General features: G+C 38.5%; 1 protein-coding gene and 1 long non-coding RNA gene across 2 annotated transcripts in view; one reads left to right on the top strand and one right to left on the bottom strand.

Annotated features, from left to right (window-relative positions):
* Window positions 1-16415, bottom strand: part of tmem178bb (transmembrane protein 178Bb) — a 105485-nt gene that overhangs the window by 67301 nt on the left and 21769 nt on the right. The gene's annotated exons all lie outside the window — the stretch shown is intronic.
* Window positions 11760-15147, top strand: LOC135779166 (uncharacterized). The gene is made up of 5 exons (XR_010544696.2): window positions 11760-12061; window positions 13546-13602; window positions 13743-13806; window positions 14110-14171; window positions 14331-15147. It is a non-coding gene; the product is annotated as an uncharacterized lncRNA (long non-coding RNA).

Raw genomic sequence — 16415 nt, 5'->3', positions numbered from 1 at the left:
TTTCAGTTTGAGGGGCCTTTCCAAAGGTTAAAGCTAGAATTGGCTCAAAGTATTGGCTGACTTCTTACCAAAGAGGGCATATTAGTACCTCATGGATACACATTGGTACCAAAGAGTTCATATTAATACCTACATATTAGTACCTCAGAGGTACACGTTGGTGCCAAAGAGTTCCTATCAGTACCTCAGAGGTACACATTGGTACGAAAGAGTTTATATTAATACCTCAGAGGTACACGTTGGTACCATAGAGTTCCTATTAGTACCTCAGAGATACACGTTGGTACCAAAGAGTTCCTATTAGTACCTCAGAGGTACATATTGGTACCATAGAGTTCTTATAAGTACCTCAGAGGTACACGTTGGTACGGAAGAGTTCCTATTAATACCTCAGAGGTACACATTGGTACGAAATAGTTTATATTAGTACCTCAGAGGTACACGTTGGTACAAAAGAGTTCATATTAGTACCTCAGAGATACACGTTGGTACCAAAGAGTTCCTATTAGTGCCTTAGAGGTACACGTTGGTACCAAAGAGTTCAAATTAGTACCTCAGAGGTACATGTTGGTACCAAAGAGTTCATATTAGTACGTCAGAGGTACACTTGGTACCAAAGAGTTCCTATTAGTACGTCAGAGGTACACATTGGTACCAAATAGTTCAAATTAGTACCTCAGTTGGTACCATAGAGTTCTTATAAGTACCTCAGAGGTACACATTGGTACGAAATAGTTTATATTAGTACCTCAGAGGTACACGTTGGTACAAAAGAGTTCATATTAGTACCTCAGAGATACACGTTGGTACCAAAGAGTTCCTATTAGTGCCTTAGAGGTACATGTTGGTACCAAAGAGTTCATATTAGTACCTCAAAGGTACACTTGGTACCAAAGAGTTCCTATTAGTGCCTCAGAGGTACACGTGGTACCAAAGAGTTCCTATTAGTACCTCAGAGGTACACGTTGGTACCAAAGAGTTCAAATTAGTACCGCAGAGGTACATGTTGGTACTAAAGAGTTCATATTAGTACCGCAGAGGTACACTTGGTACCAAAGAGTTCCTATTAGAACCTCAGAGGTACACGTTGGTACAAAAGGGTTCCTATTAGTACCTCAGAGGTACACGTTGGTACCAAAGAGTTCAAATTAGTACCGCAGAGGTACATGTTGGTACTAAAGAGTTCATATTAATACCTCAGAGGTACACATTGGTACGAAATAGTTTATATTAGTACCTCAGAGGTACACGTTGGTACAAAAGAGTTCATATTAGTACCTCAGAGATACACGTTGGTACCAAAGAGTTCCTATTAGTGCCTTAGAGGTACACGTTGGTACCAAAGAGTTCAAATTAGTACCTCAGAGGTACATGTTGGTACCAAAGAGTTCATATTAGTACGTCAGAGGTACACTTGGTACCAAAGAGTTCCTATTAGTACGTCAGAGGTACACATTGGTACCAAATAGTTCCTATTAGTGCCTCAGAGGTACATGTTGGTACCAAAGAGTTCATATTAGTACCTCAAAGGTACACTTGGTACCAAAGAGTTCCTATTAGTGCCTCAGAGGTACACTTGGTACCAAAGAGTTCCTATTAGTACGTCAAAGGTACACATTGGTACCAAAGAGTTCATATTAGTACCTCAGAGGTACACGTTGGTACTAAAGAGTTTATATTAGTACCTTAGAGGTACACGTTGGTACAAAAGGGCTCCTATTAGTACCTCAGAGGTACACGTTGGTACAAAAGGGTTCCTATTAGTACCTCAGAGGTACACGTTGGTACCAAAGAGTTCAAATTAGTACTGCAGAGGTACATGTTGGTACTAAAGAGTTCAAATTAGTACCGCAGAGGTACATGTTGGTACCAAAGAGTTCCTATTAGTACCTCAGAGGTACACATTGGTACCAAAGAGTTCATATCAGTCCCTCAGAGGTACACGTTGGTACTAAAATAGTTCCTATTAGTTCCTATTAGTACCTTAGAGGTACACATTGGTACCAACGAGTTCATATCAGTGCCTCAGAGGTACACGTTGGTACTAAAATAGTTCCTATTAGTTCCTATTAGTACCTTAGAGGTACACATTGGTACCAAAGAGTTCATATCAGTGCCTCAGAGGTACACGTTGGTACTAAAATAGTTCCTATTAGTACCTCAGAGGTACACGTTGGTACCAAGAGTTACTATTAGTACCTTATAGATACATATAAAATGTATACATATTTGTGCATAGCTTGTACATATTAGAGCCTTTATAACAATACTCTTCCAGCTTGGGACCATATTTAAAAAAAATTCTGTCAGTGTACCAACAATAGATGCGCCTCACTCATGAATATTAATTATGGGGACGTTCATGCAGAAGTCCTAACAGATTTGCTCAAAGGCTGGTAAGTGGGCGCTCAGAAATTTTTTATCGTGCTTGCTGCGTCCCCGGCTATCGGCCAGCTGGCCGATAACTTTATTTTATTTACTCATCAAAGCCAATTTTAACTCTCGCCAAGCGCCTAATGAGTGTTTCTTTGGGATCCTGTTTGCGTGTTATAAAAAGATAAAATTGTGGAGCGTTTAAGTGTTGGAGAAATGCTCTAAGCTGCCTAACCTTCCGTATTAAGAAAGCTATTGAAAACGCTTGGGTCACATTGATAATTAATGAGTCCAAAAAGCCATTGTTTGGACAGAAATTGTTGATTTTTCTGAAAAGCTAACAGAAATCCGGCAATGCTTTATATTGTCTGTAAATAATAAATGAGAAGCTGTAGAGTAGTTCAAGATTGGCACGGGCTCAATAAAATAAAGAAGAAGTTTTTTATAAGACAGACATCTGGGTTTCTGCCAGGGGAAGAGGGGGGTATACGGCCAATATGCACAAGAATCTATATGTTAAGTAGTTTATTGATGAAGCACTTTACTTGGGATCAACTGATTATGCCACTTTCACAATTGCTGAGTTTGCTGTCGACACATTAGATATTGGGAACTTCACAGAGGCAGGTTTTTCTTTTGCCACTTGATCACACAGTCTGACATTTTTTCTTCATGTAGATTTATCTTGTAAGATTGTTTATTTATACTTTTGAATGAACTGCTGTTTTTTGTGGATGCAGGTTAAAGTTTGTGTGCAACGGCAGAACTGTTTGTTTGTGGGAAAGGCGAATTCGAGCTGCGGTTCAGGGTAATGTTACGCCTGTCTTCTCAGTGAGAGATAGCTTGCTTAAATTTTAGCTTTGAAAATCCCTTTCAAGAGTGCAATCGATCGCCCATGAATTGTTTGACCGGGAGCTATCCCAAATAAACAGGATCACAAGAAGCCAAATCTAATTCTAGCCGAAAACTTTCATCTCAGCAGGTTGGAGTAGACTAGACTAGCTACCAATCAAATGCACCGAGCACACAGTAAAGGGATTTCCTGTTTTTGGGGGGGATGAAAATGTCAAACTTGGCCCTTAGGTAGAAGCAACCTTTGCTGTCTCTAACCTCGACTCTGGATGGGCATGTGATTTGTTTGAATGATGCTTATTGAAATAGACAGGGGACAGCAGTTCTGACCTTTGGTCAAAGAGAGTGAAATTATCCCAGGGAAATGTACCGCCCGTATCTTTCCTTTCTCCCTTTAAAAACACCCACACTTCCTGCTCGTGTTCATAGATGTGTAGATTTCACTTCGAGAGAGAGAAAAGGCAGAAGTTTGCTCGGTCTTCGGGGACTTTCTGTAGGCTCTGATCCAAGATGGCGATGAAGCTACAGCGTAGATAAACAAATACATTTCATTCACTAAGCACACAGATGTTATGAGAAGTGATGTAGATATATATATAGATATAGATATATTCAGGATTTCTTCACCATGTTGATCTTGAGGTTACATTACCAGTCAAACTAATCAAATAATAAATCAAAATATTTGATCAATAGCGCATCTAGCCACACTTGATCTGTGGCATTGTCAAGCTGTGCCAATTTGAAAAATAAAAATCCCTTCATGGTGATTGCAGTGCGCGAGTCCCCACATAAGCTTGACATATTAGATATCTGGCAGACATGAGCACGGCCGTGTAGTGAATGTCTGGTTCAGAGAAACTTAAAGGCCTAAGGATCTAATCCTTCATCATCCCAGCTGCTTAGGACAGATACACATCCCAAGCCACATCCTTCCATTTCTCTAGCCATCTAAAGGAGTGTTCAACATCCCAAAAGCCCACTCTCAAGTCCATGCAATAAATTGCAGTGTCTCGTCCTCACAGACTGGAGATCTTGTGGTTGAGCCCAATGGACGGAGTCTGGGTCCGCTAAAGTTTTAATCTTCTCTGCTTCTCTCTCGGCTTTTCTTGCACAGGCTGCTTTAGACTCGACTATAGAGACGTGGAAAAGTAACTGGCAAGGGTACGACCTACACATAAATGGAAATCAGCAGTGGTATTACATCAGATCTTGTCAACATGTGTTCCCTTGTTTGTTTAGTGCTTAGCCCCACGGACAGTTTCTTGGCCTCCTTCCGAAGTACTAATACATGCCTAACAACACGGGACGCCTCTGCGCAGCGCGTCATGCTGCTGTGCCAATTTAATTATGACCTCATGCAGAAATACTATAGTGCCAAAAGAGTGCAAAGGAGCGAAGGAGGGCAACGAAAGAACGTGTGCATGTAATTCATTTACTCTGTAATGTACCTTAGGTTTCTTTTGCAGATGCTCAGCTGGTGGACAACACCCCGGTGGTTATGAGGAATGAGTCGTGCCATATGTTCGTGGGCATTTAGAATTGAATAGGATTTTTTTGAGCCAATCGCCTGTGCCGTAATTGACATTTGATTACTTTTTCGAGAGCTAACGGAAAGGGATGTCATGACCAAAAGAACACAAAGTCCTTTACTAGTCTCCTAAGGTGGAACAAATTACTGGGTATTTAATTATCCAAAAGTTCATGAGACTTATCATAGCCCAAGACAAAATTTGGGCTGTCAGTGAAAATTTTCTTCCTGTTTTCCAAATATGGGCTGCCCAGTAAATGCTCAAAATCAGGGATGGGCAACTTCGGTCCTGGAGAGCCGGTGTCCTGCAGAGTTAAGCTCCAACCATAATTTAACACACCTGAAGCAGCCAATTACGGTCTTACTAGGCATACTAGAAACTTTTAAAGGAGTAGTCCACTTTATAGATGGGGCCCATTGACTTACCATAGTATTTTTTTTTCCTACTATAAAAAGTCAATGGACCCCATCTTTAAAGTGGACTACTCCTTTAACTCTTTCACCGCCATTGAGATATCTCGTCAATTAAGAGAAAACGCTTCCCCGCCAATGGCGAGATTTTCCGTCTTTCCGCAATACCGCTATTATCCACCTTCCGCAACTTTTTAAACCCGGAAGTATTGCCCTATGGCAAGCGGCTGCATGTCCGTGTCTGTTTTAAAGATCGCTCTGAATGGGATCTCTATGAAAAGTCCGTCACAAAAATGGAATTATCTCTGGAGCTAAACTCTGCAGGACACCGGCCCTCAAGGACCGAAGTTGCCCATCCCTGCTCAAAATGATTGACAGGTAGAAATCTGACCACATCTCACAGCCAGTTTAAGACAGGTGTGATATTCAGTGATATCTGTCAGATTATTGGGATATTTTCTAAATGTCATTCCATAAAAACTGTGTTCTATAGCTCAACTGGTATAGCATTGCTCTAGTACCGTAAGGTCATGGGTTTTGATTCCCAGGAAACACACATACTAATTAAATGTATACCTTGGATGCACTATGAGTCACTTTGGATAAAAGCATCTGCCAAATGCATAAATTTAAATGTAAGCACCTTTAACCCATTACTTTCTATAACCACACAATTTAAAGGTGCCAAAGAATGCATTGAAATAATAAATTAAATCTTTCTTCACATAAAAGATATGAGGCTTTATTAAGTGCAACAATTATCTAGAGACGGTTTTACGTGTCTATTTACAACTTTAGGTTCACCTTAAGAATGAAATGGTCTATTATTACCTTATTTGAAAGGGTCATGAATAATAATGTTGAGCTCTGCTCTGATTGGCTGTTTCTCAGAGCAGCTCCTTCAGTAGCTCTGTGTGTGTGTAAACAGACCTAATGTTTGAGCATGTATCAGACGAAGATACAGATTTTAAGAAACGATTAATTATTCTGAGATTGTTAATGAACGTTTCCGAGTTTTAAAAACGTAACATATAGCATTAGCTAGCATATTGTGCTAACTCAGCAGTCACAACTTTGTTTTTGGCATTGTAACAACATTGTAATAATTCAATGTGGGGGCATACATCTCGACTGCAACGTCACAGTTGTCCATCTGCCTTTTGTATGCACAAGGTTTACATAAGAAGGGAAAAATAGTGTTTGAGGCTCATGATATGTCATTACCATGTACTCTTATTATTCATCTATGCCAGGGATGGGCAACTTCGGTCCTGGAGGGCCTGCAGAGTTTAGCTCCAACCATAATTAAACACACCTGAAGCAGCCAATTAAGGTCTTATTAGGCATACTAGAAAACTCTGCAGGACACCGGCCCTCCAGGACCGAAGTTGCCCATCCCTGATCTATGCCTACAGTTTTACATTCTGTGCCACCTTTAAGTATTTTTCACAAAAATTGCTTTAAAACTAACATTCCTGATGTCCTGAATCATGCAAAGCAAAAAACAGTTTCAGAGCTTTTAAGTATGCACAAACCATCCCTGGGCCCTTTTTGCCCCACTTCCTAAAGCCTCGCAATGCAGGGTTGTGTTCCCTCTCTTTTGATCCCCTCACTATTTTAGTAAAGCTGGGTCAGCCAGGCGTTTAATTAATGTGAAGGAAATGTTGCTCACGCTATCCATCTTTCTCTCTGTTTGAGTGGTACGTTATCTTCTGCGTTCCCAGTGCATACCTCGCTTTTAATTAAAACCTGCCAAGTCCCTCTTTTGGTGCAGCCATCTAAAATGAACACTTAGTCCGAGCTACTCCATGTACTTTCCCGAAGATCCTCAGATCACCCATCTCTTTTATAATGTGTGTATTCATGAAAAAATATTGGTTTTAAAATGGCAGCAGCAGCTAGGGCAAAAGACAGCCATAGATTATAGAGTATAAGGGCAGGGACCATAATGGTGTGAGAGCAACTAAAGCTCGCCAATGCATGGAATCAGATGCCACATAATGCTTATAATGAGCTAATCTGGCCCTTGGAGCATAACGCCACTCGATAAAAGTAAAAGTCATCGATGAATGCGTGTGCAAACCTGATAAGTAAAACCCAATAGCGTTGAGTCTCTCCACAAAGCCAAGATACGCAAGCAAAAGGGGGAGCTAAAAAATGCTGTTTGTTTTGAACGCTTCATTGCCGGGGGGCTTTGGCAAACAGCAGCACCATACATTAATCAAGTTATTTCAGTCTCGGGCGTCCCTGCTGACTGCCTGAGAGAAATAGCCTCTTGCAGGTCTCTAAACAGGTATAGCAGAAGCCGGTGGTGCATTTCACTAACAATCTCTCATTAGACGATAACTTCATGTTTTAACGTCTATATACGTGATGCAGAAAGGTTTATTGGGAATAAACGCTGTGCAGTCTCCCATGTTGGGTTATTTAATCAAATGGATCATTTATTTGTGAACTAGTTAGCAGTGTGGTATATTTTCTCATTTGATACATGGTTGGTGTTTAAAATTGGAGACCATTGTGTTGTTTATTATTTGGGCTGTCAAATGGGTAATTTTTGGGTGTAGTTACGTTTCAACTTGATATATTTTTAAAGCATTTCATTTATTTTCGGAATAACTCGCAAAAAAAGGCACATATTGAACCCATTTTGGGAATCTCGCTATATTAGTGACCATTTTAGTGTTATATAAACAGCATTTATATTTTGCCCACATAGTTGATATACACTGTCAGAAAAATGTCTAAATATGTACCCCAGCTGTCACCAGAGCTGTACCTTTTCAAAAAGTACAACCTTTAGAGTTCATATTAGTACCTCAGAGGTACATTTTGATATCACATACACATCTGTATGGTATACATTAGGACCTTTTTAAGGGGCGATTCACATTTCACATCTTTTGCACGCTCAAGTTCATTATTACAAATGTAGGAGCGCAGTATTTGCGCTCATAATGGAAGCGACAAGGTTGCGACCCGCACACGGTGCAGTGCACTACTTTTTTTCAGGCGCGTTCGCATTGCATCGAGTTAAAAACATCTCAACTTTTCAGAATGTTGCAAGCGCACCGCAGGTCATTGGACAAGAACCAACCGACGTTTGCGTTTCCCGTGCGGTTTTAGACGTGAAATGTGAACTGCCCTAAGAGTACAGCTGTGGTACATACTTTTTTACTGCTTACGTCTCTCACAAACCAAATGAATAATGCTAAACTTAAATTATGTGTAATGTGTTTTTTTTTAGCATCATTTAGTGGTGAAATCGCAAATTGCAACGAACCTTTATTTTGAAACGCAATGAGAAACTATGGTAGCGCAACAAGACAAACATGTCATCGTTTGAGACAACGCAGGGACAAAACACGCCCTGTAGAGCAGTTTGTCCACTTTGGCGCTACTGTAGAAACATGACGGCGACGTCCAAGTAAGGAGACCCACGGTGTATGTAGATAAAAACATCTCATTCTAATGGTGCATTCACACCAGATGCAGAAGAAGTGACACGCGCGAGTGATTTACATGTTAAGTCAATGCAAAGACGCGAATAGGCTTCCTACGGCGTGGTAAGCGCGAATGACGCGTTTAGCATGAATTGAGCGTCGTCACTTAAATTGAGCATTGCCGTGTGAATTGAGCGTTGCCGCGTGATCCGCACGATTTGAAAAATCTGAACTTTGGCAGATTTCCGTGCCGTGTTAACCAATCAGGAGCTTGTTCTAGCAGTGACGTGATTACAGGAAGCGAGCGGAGGCAGAAAAACTAAACAAAAATGGAGGACAATCATCATCGCTACATCTTCGTACTTTTACAGGAATTAAAAGGATCTTGTTTGGAAGAAAGTGAGTGAGGAGGTCGAACAATCTGGTAAGTTTACTAAATTTGAGCTATATAAGCCCCTCCCATGACGCAAATTTATGCGTGAATGTCTCGAATGACTATTATTTCACAAATGAAGCAAGTAAACTCAAGCGTAAAAACAACTATGCGCGAATCGTGCGTTTTTGTCTCCTCTTCCACGTCTGGTGTGAACGCACAGTAAGGTAATAAAAACACAATAAAAAGTTCATTATGTAAGGTCTTTATACACCACTGATAATATAGTTATGTCAATTATATTGCATTTCGCTCAAGAGATCCTTCTAAAAGTCCCACATTGCACATTTAAATTAATAAATTAAGTCTGTTATTAATGCAGAAGACAGAAATAAGTCATAAATTTAAACTTTGAGAACTTTATCACCTTATCTCCTTTTGATGAGTGCATGAGTTTAAGCAACTTTTTCCCAAATGATCATATGTCATGATGTAAGTAAGGAAAAATTGACGACGGGCCATTGAATTATAAGAAAATAATGCACACCCAAGAATAAAATAATCAAATAATTCAAAGGACCAGAGTCAATTATTCCTCTTATACCACGGTTACCACAAACATTGCTGTGGTGCCTATTTTTAAGACATTTGACAAGTTAGTTTTGCGGTTATCAAAAATTAATGCATACCCGTGAAACATTTCTCAGCCAATCAGAATACAGGATTCAACAGACCTGTGGTATAATACAATTTATGGGACACACTAGCATCCATATTTGCAGAACTCAACTACATATGAAACTACATATTAGTTCCTGTAGCTTGATTGGTTAATGCATTAGCAACACAAACGTCACACACAGTATATTGAAAATTCCACTGTAAGCTGCTTTGGATAAAAGCATCTGCCGAATGCATAAATGCTTTTGTAAGACAATCACTTGGACTAATTCTTTGAATATATTAACATTATTTAATAAAATATTCACCTGGTCTTAAACTGAGGAGCACAGAGTAACGTGCATGAAGCCAGATAGAAAAATGTTTTATAAACACGCTCACTTTGTAGGTTGGCACCATGGTGCGTGCCATCTTTATCCACAATCTGGTATGACTGCTTTTTCCTGTACTACAGTATATGTCACCTCACAGATGGGACGATTACTACGATGCTGTCAGTCCACTTGTAACTACTTCTTAACATCTCATTGAAGAGAAAGCTGCTTGCTTACCAAATGAACAAGTCCGCCATTGTAAAAAAAGGTCTTATGCTGTCACCGGGGCAGTACCCTTTAAAAAGGTCCTATTATGTAGCATCTAGGTACATAAGTGCATACATTTGGTACCTGTGAGGTACTTATATAACCTCTGTAGGTTCAAAAGTGCTCTTTTTGAAAGGGTACCACCCCAGTGAGTGACAGTCATTTTTTGAAGTCTTTTGCCTCTAACTTAGGAAAGTTTGCACCTTGTTAATACTGGAGTTGGCTGTCAATGAGATTTGGACAGACAGTCCATAAAAATCCTATATTGGTTTATTTTATGTAAACCAAAGTCATGCTTCTGCAAAGTTAGTTATACGCAATCGCTTGCGTATAAAACACCAGATATCTATGCATTTGCATCGTGGACCGCGTTCTCTTCTTCTCTGTATCCGTCATGCGGTGTCAGTTCTGCACTCTCCTGTAACACATCTTACGTACTTCGGCTCACAGCACCCGGCACATTAACGCAACCCTGTACCCGCTGTTAGAAGCAGGAATTCAATTACAGACCCGATGTGGAGATGGAGAAAGAGCACCGACTGACTGACTGAGACTCTCTCCATCACTTCATACCCGGCGCAGATTAATGAATGCTATTCCCGGTGAAGCTCAGAGGTGGAAAAAAGCATTAAGCACTCAACTTTTCAGCTCGAGCGGGGAAGTATGCAACTCTTAATGACTTGAAGTGACACCAGGCCGGTGGTAGCTGATGACAGGATCTGGATGTCGAATGCGTATTCGGTTTCAGTTCCTCTTGAAAACTGCCAGGCTAAGGTAACTAATCTGTCAACTCTGGTTTTCCAGATCAAAAATTGGACAGAGGAAATTGAACAAGGCTTGTTGACTATTTTAGCTCTTACTACAGGTTGTGGGTGATTATAGGGCATCAGGTTTTTTGTGTCATGGAATTTCTGGAAAATCATTGAATTTTCTTTTCATGGTCATGGAATATCAGTGATTTTTGTTCTTGTCCCGTCGCATACCATTTCCAGGTCCAAGACTCTGCTGACTACAATATTAACAGCTGTTTATTAGCACTGTTTATTCATTTCACGCATTTAAGCTACCCGACTCATGGCATCCCGGACATAGCTCATGAAAATTCAGCTTTTTAGTCAGGAAAAAGTCAGGGAATTTGACTTAGACTGAGAACCCTGTTTTAATATGTTAGATTTTCTTAAAGGGATAGTTCACCTGAAAATTAAAAACGTTAAAGGTGCAGTGTGTAGATTTTAGCGGCATCTAGCAGTGAGATTGTGAATTGCAACAGCTCAGTTCACCGAAACGCATACAGAAGCTACGATGGCTGCCACAGTACAAACATGTTGTTGTTTAAGACATAATACAGTGCCAAAATGCAGTTTGTCCGTTTAGGGCTACCGTAAAAACATGGCGGCACAAAATGGCGACTTTCATGTAAGGGGACTCGCGGTGTATGTAGATAAACAAACAAACATCACACAAACAGTTCATTATGTAAGGTCTTTATACACCGCTGATGATAAAGTTATGTACACTGTTAGATGTCGCTGTAGATTTAGCAGTACATTACTGTAAAAATCCACAGTACTATACTGTATGTGTACATTACAGTACAGTACTGCAGTTCATAATGCATTCTGGGTAAATTTGTTTGAGCGGGAAAATTTTACAGTATATTTTGGTCTTGATGTAACCTTGCTGTAGCCATTGCTGTAATGTGCCAGGTGTACTTGCAATAATCAGAGAAAGTGCGCCAACGTCAAATCACACAGAGGGAGAGAGAGCACAACTCCTGGCTGCAGCTGAAGGAGGACGATTGATTTCTGGCAGTTCGGTAAGTTTGAAATATTTCTGTTTCATGAAAACTTAATTTTTAGTTTAAGAATGTTGTCAATAGTTTGTCACAATATTGTTTTAAACGTGCAATGAGAGAGAAAAACGGTCGCCAACAAAGTTTCAATCTCCCTCAGAAAGTAAGCTTACACACAGATGTCTACCGCTGCTTTAACTCGCTTTACACCTTTTTTTTAATGAATATAGGGTTGTTTTAACTAAATTATGAGGGTTTTGGTGAGTTTATATTGTGTTGAAAGTGTGGTGACAATGAAACTATTTTTAACGAAATGGACAAAGACAACCCGCCAGCGCGGTCTTGCGGTCCCAGCATAACGGTCGTTTATCTCGGCGTTTCATCCGTTCAGTTAGCGTCAGAGAAAAGTATTAAGTTCGACTGTTTGGCAAGGCTGACTCGTGGTTGTAGACAGTCAGGACTTGTCACACCGTACACAGCATACTGTAGTACTGAACTCCTCCACAGAAGTGAAAACAAGAAACCTCATAACTGGATACATGCATCGATTTCATCGCAGCTTTAACTTCTACCAAATATCATTCAGACCTGGGCTCATCTTAATATCAGATGAACGAAAGGGATTGCCGCGCGTATTGTTGTTGTTATTATATTACGGTATATCATCAAAAGCAGAGAATATCTTCTCTAAAGCGTTTTACACGTCCAGTAAGTTGTCCAATACATTTTTATGGCATATTGTTTCCACCACTTCAGATGCATTACACGCTGTATATAAGTTTCCAAAACACATCAAATCAATGCACGAAAAGAGAATGGGCTCCGCATTTACGTACCTTTGTCTTCTCGTCTCTGTCATCTGATCCTTCATCTCTGGATGTAAAATACGGTAGTCCATTATAACATCGTGTAGGAAACTGGCATCACCAGGATTGCTCAGATTTAGGCGATCATGTTTATCTTTAAAGTGAGCAGCTAGCTACTTGTTAAAAAACTTTGCGTGACATAGTGTTACACCGCAGCCGGTCCGGGTAAAACATTAAAGGGACAGTCTTTTTACCTTGTCACTATAAATCGCTATTTTCTGCACTAAACGAGACATTTTCAGAGATTTTCTGTAGACAAGATGTTATAATTAAAAAAAGACTTATTTAGATATTTATATATAATATATAATATAACAACTAATATATATATATATATTTGTTTTACAACTGACTTAACACTTACAGTAATGTTTTATTTGTTAGCATAGCATGATATTAGATTTAAACACTTAATACATTTTTAAATCAATCACTTTGTCTCTGCACAATGAACATTATCAAATATTATTAATGTTGTAAAATATATTGTTCATTGTTAGTTCATATTAGCTAAGGCATTACCAAATGTTAAGGAATAAACTCTTATAGTAAAGTGTTACTAAATTTTCTTTTACCATTTCCTTCACAATGTCTACTTATTTCTATGGCTAACAGATTTTGTAACATTTGTCTTTTTTACAGTCTTACCATTGCTTGTAAGCTGGATTGGGTAAGATGGATCATCTTTAAAGGCACCAGGCAAGTACATGATGTACAGTTACAAGTCATGTATTTTTTCGACTGCAATATTAAATGCTTTCACGTCACATGCAAAATTACACAGGAATGTGGCTGACTTTTTATTTGTAGTTTACATGAGTGTCCTTGCACTTTTATAGGAGTTAAGGCAGATGTGGAGGCACAACGGGTGATACCAGACACACACCAAGCACATTATGTTTGGTAAGTTTGCACTTTACCACTACAGCCACTTTACCACTACAGTTTCTTTAAATACCCATGTATACACTCATTCACTCATTCACACACAACACTGTAACACGACCATACACAACATGTACACAATTGTCTTAGTTTGCCATGTAGAAATATACAAACAGAAATATTCAGACTTTGGTTATAAGAAATTTAATTTAATAATTGTATTTATTTAGCAGAGGTGTCCCTGGACTTTATTGACAAAAGATTTTGTTTTCAGAATAAAAAGTTGTGTCCAAATCAGTAACAATTGTACTTTCTGTTCAGGACATTCAATCATGACATGATCCAGGTGGATGCTGTCCATTGAGGAAAGAGTTTGTTCAGCGGTAAGTGAATCTTCTGTATTTTAATGTAATTAGGTGTGGAACAGTAGAATAAGAGCAAAAGGTTTCAGAATAGGAGTAAATTCAAGGCTGAGTTTAATTTTTTAAGAATCTTTTTCTATCTTATATTTGTTGACTTAATGTTTATGATATTTCTAACAGGTTTCTGGATAGAATTAATTCCAAAGATGGGAAAAAGTGCACATCCAGACAAGGAGCAAGCAAAAAGACAAGGAACTTGGTGCAGAGAAAAGCTGTGGCCATTAACCCCTGTGAACAGCTTCATGCAGTCGCTGATTGAGTTCGAATGGACGACTTCAGTAAAGGCCACTGTGGTCTGTCTGCCACAGTTTAATTTTTAATTTATTTTTAGTGTTCAATGAAATTCAAGTAGAATATTTAAAACTATGGGCCAGTGTTGTTTTTACCACGGTGAAATGTTACCTTTTAGTCGATGATGGACTTTAAACTGAAAACTTCAAACTATGGAAGAGTGTTCTATTTGCCAGAGTTAAATATGTTACAGCAGGGGTCTCCAAACTTGTTTATACTTGTTGATTTTATTTTATGTTACTTGATTATATGTTTATTATTGTTTAAAATCTTGTTTTAAATATGTTTGTTTCAATTAAATGTTTTTTTTAATAAAATTTTGATACAAACATTGCTTGGATTGCCTTTTAATTCATTATGTTTTAATTTAGCATTTTTACCATATTAATAACTATAGATTTAAACCTAAATCTCTAGCTATTTTATATAATATTATTGTATTAACTGTAATAAGTAATAAATAGTATTTATGGGTCAATATAGACATTACAGTAAATTACTGTAAAAATAGACTACTGTAATAAAATATTGTAAAATTACAGTACAGTACTGCTTTGTAACTATACAGTACTAGTTTGTGTACTGTAAAATGGTATTACAGTACAGTACTGTAAAACCAAAATACAGTAACTTACTGGCAACCGTGCTGCCAGTACCGTACTGTAAAAATACAGGGAAATCGTTAACAGTGTAGATTATATTGCATTTCTGTCAAGAGATCCTTATAAATGTTACACACTGCACCTTTAATGTTTTTATGGAATATTGTAGTGTTTTTTATAAATTACTTATCTGTGCATGTCATTATTTTGGCAGGGCTTTCAAAACTTGCTATTGTGATGAAATCAAGCCCGCCCAATATTTTTTTCTCAACAATCAAGACAATCATTACTTCTGTTTCATGATGACTTTAATAAAATTGGATGGCGACCAGAGGCAGCCAAGTTACAAAGGGGTCAAATATGCTTTGTGTGCAAGTCTACAAAAGCATTATAATGAGCTTGTGTGAGGAACACAACAAAATTTACTTGAGATACATGCAGCACGTAACATAGTATAAACCATTTACTTTAATTTAGTTGAATGGAAGTCAGCATGATTATGATAAACTACTTTGTTTATGTAAAAAAGTTAAAATTATGTGGTGGATGTATACAAAACATGCTGGCTTATTTTCAAGCCAGGGTTGGGTCAAAAAGGAATGAACCCAGACGATGGGTTAAATTTACAAAAAAAATTATATTTGACCCAACAATGCGTTAAAATAACCCAGCATATTAGATTACAACCATTTTGGTTTTGTTCATCCCTTTTTGACCCAATGCTGGGTTAAAAATAATTCATTATGCTGTTTTTTTGGAGCAAAAGGCTACAACTGTGAGAAAATACACTGTTAGAAAAATTAACTCTTTCACCGCCAGCATTTTTTTTTAAAAAAGTTGCCAGCCAGCGCCAGCATTTTTCATGATTTTCACCAAAGTTTAATGCCTTCCAGAAAATGTTCTTCTTTAAATATATAAACATACAATATACACCTGGTGGATAATAGCGGTATTGCGGAAAGACGGAAAATCTCGTCATTGGCGGGGAAGCGTTTTCTCTTAATTGACGAGATATCTCGTCAATGGCGGTGAAAGAGTTAAGTAAAATATGTACCCCATCTGTCAGTGGGGCAATACCCTTTAAAAATGTCCTAATATGTACTGCTAGTTACAGATTTGGTACAAATATGTACCTTTGAGATACTAAAACCATCCAGCTAAGCTGTCCAAGATTGTGAATGAGGCAAGTACGAAAATTGATAAGACACAGAGACACATGAATCATCTCTATTGATGTAAAGTCAATGAAAAGGCTTTAAAGATAGCTGAAGATGTGTTTCAATTGTTGCCAGAAGAAAGACGTTATAGGCAA

Source organism: Paramisgurnus dabryanus, chromosome 1 (assembly GCF_030506205.2).
Source record: "Paramisgurnus dabryanus chromosome 1, PD_genome_1.1, whole genome shotgun sequence".
NCBI classification, from domain to species: Eukaryota; Metazoa; Chordata; class Actinopteri; order Cypriniformes; family Cobitidae; genus Paramisgurnus; species Paramisgurnus dabryanus.
This window is presented reverse-complemented; position numbering and strand designations above follow the sequence as displayed.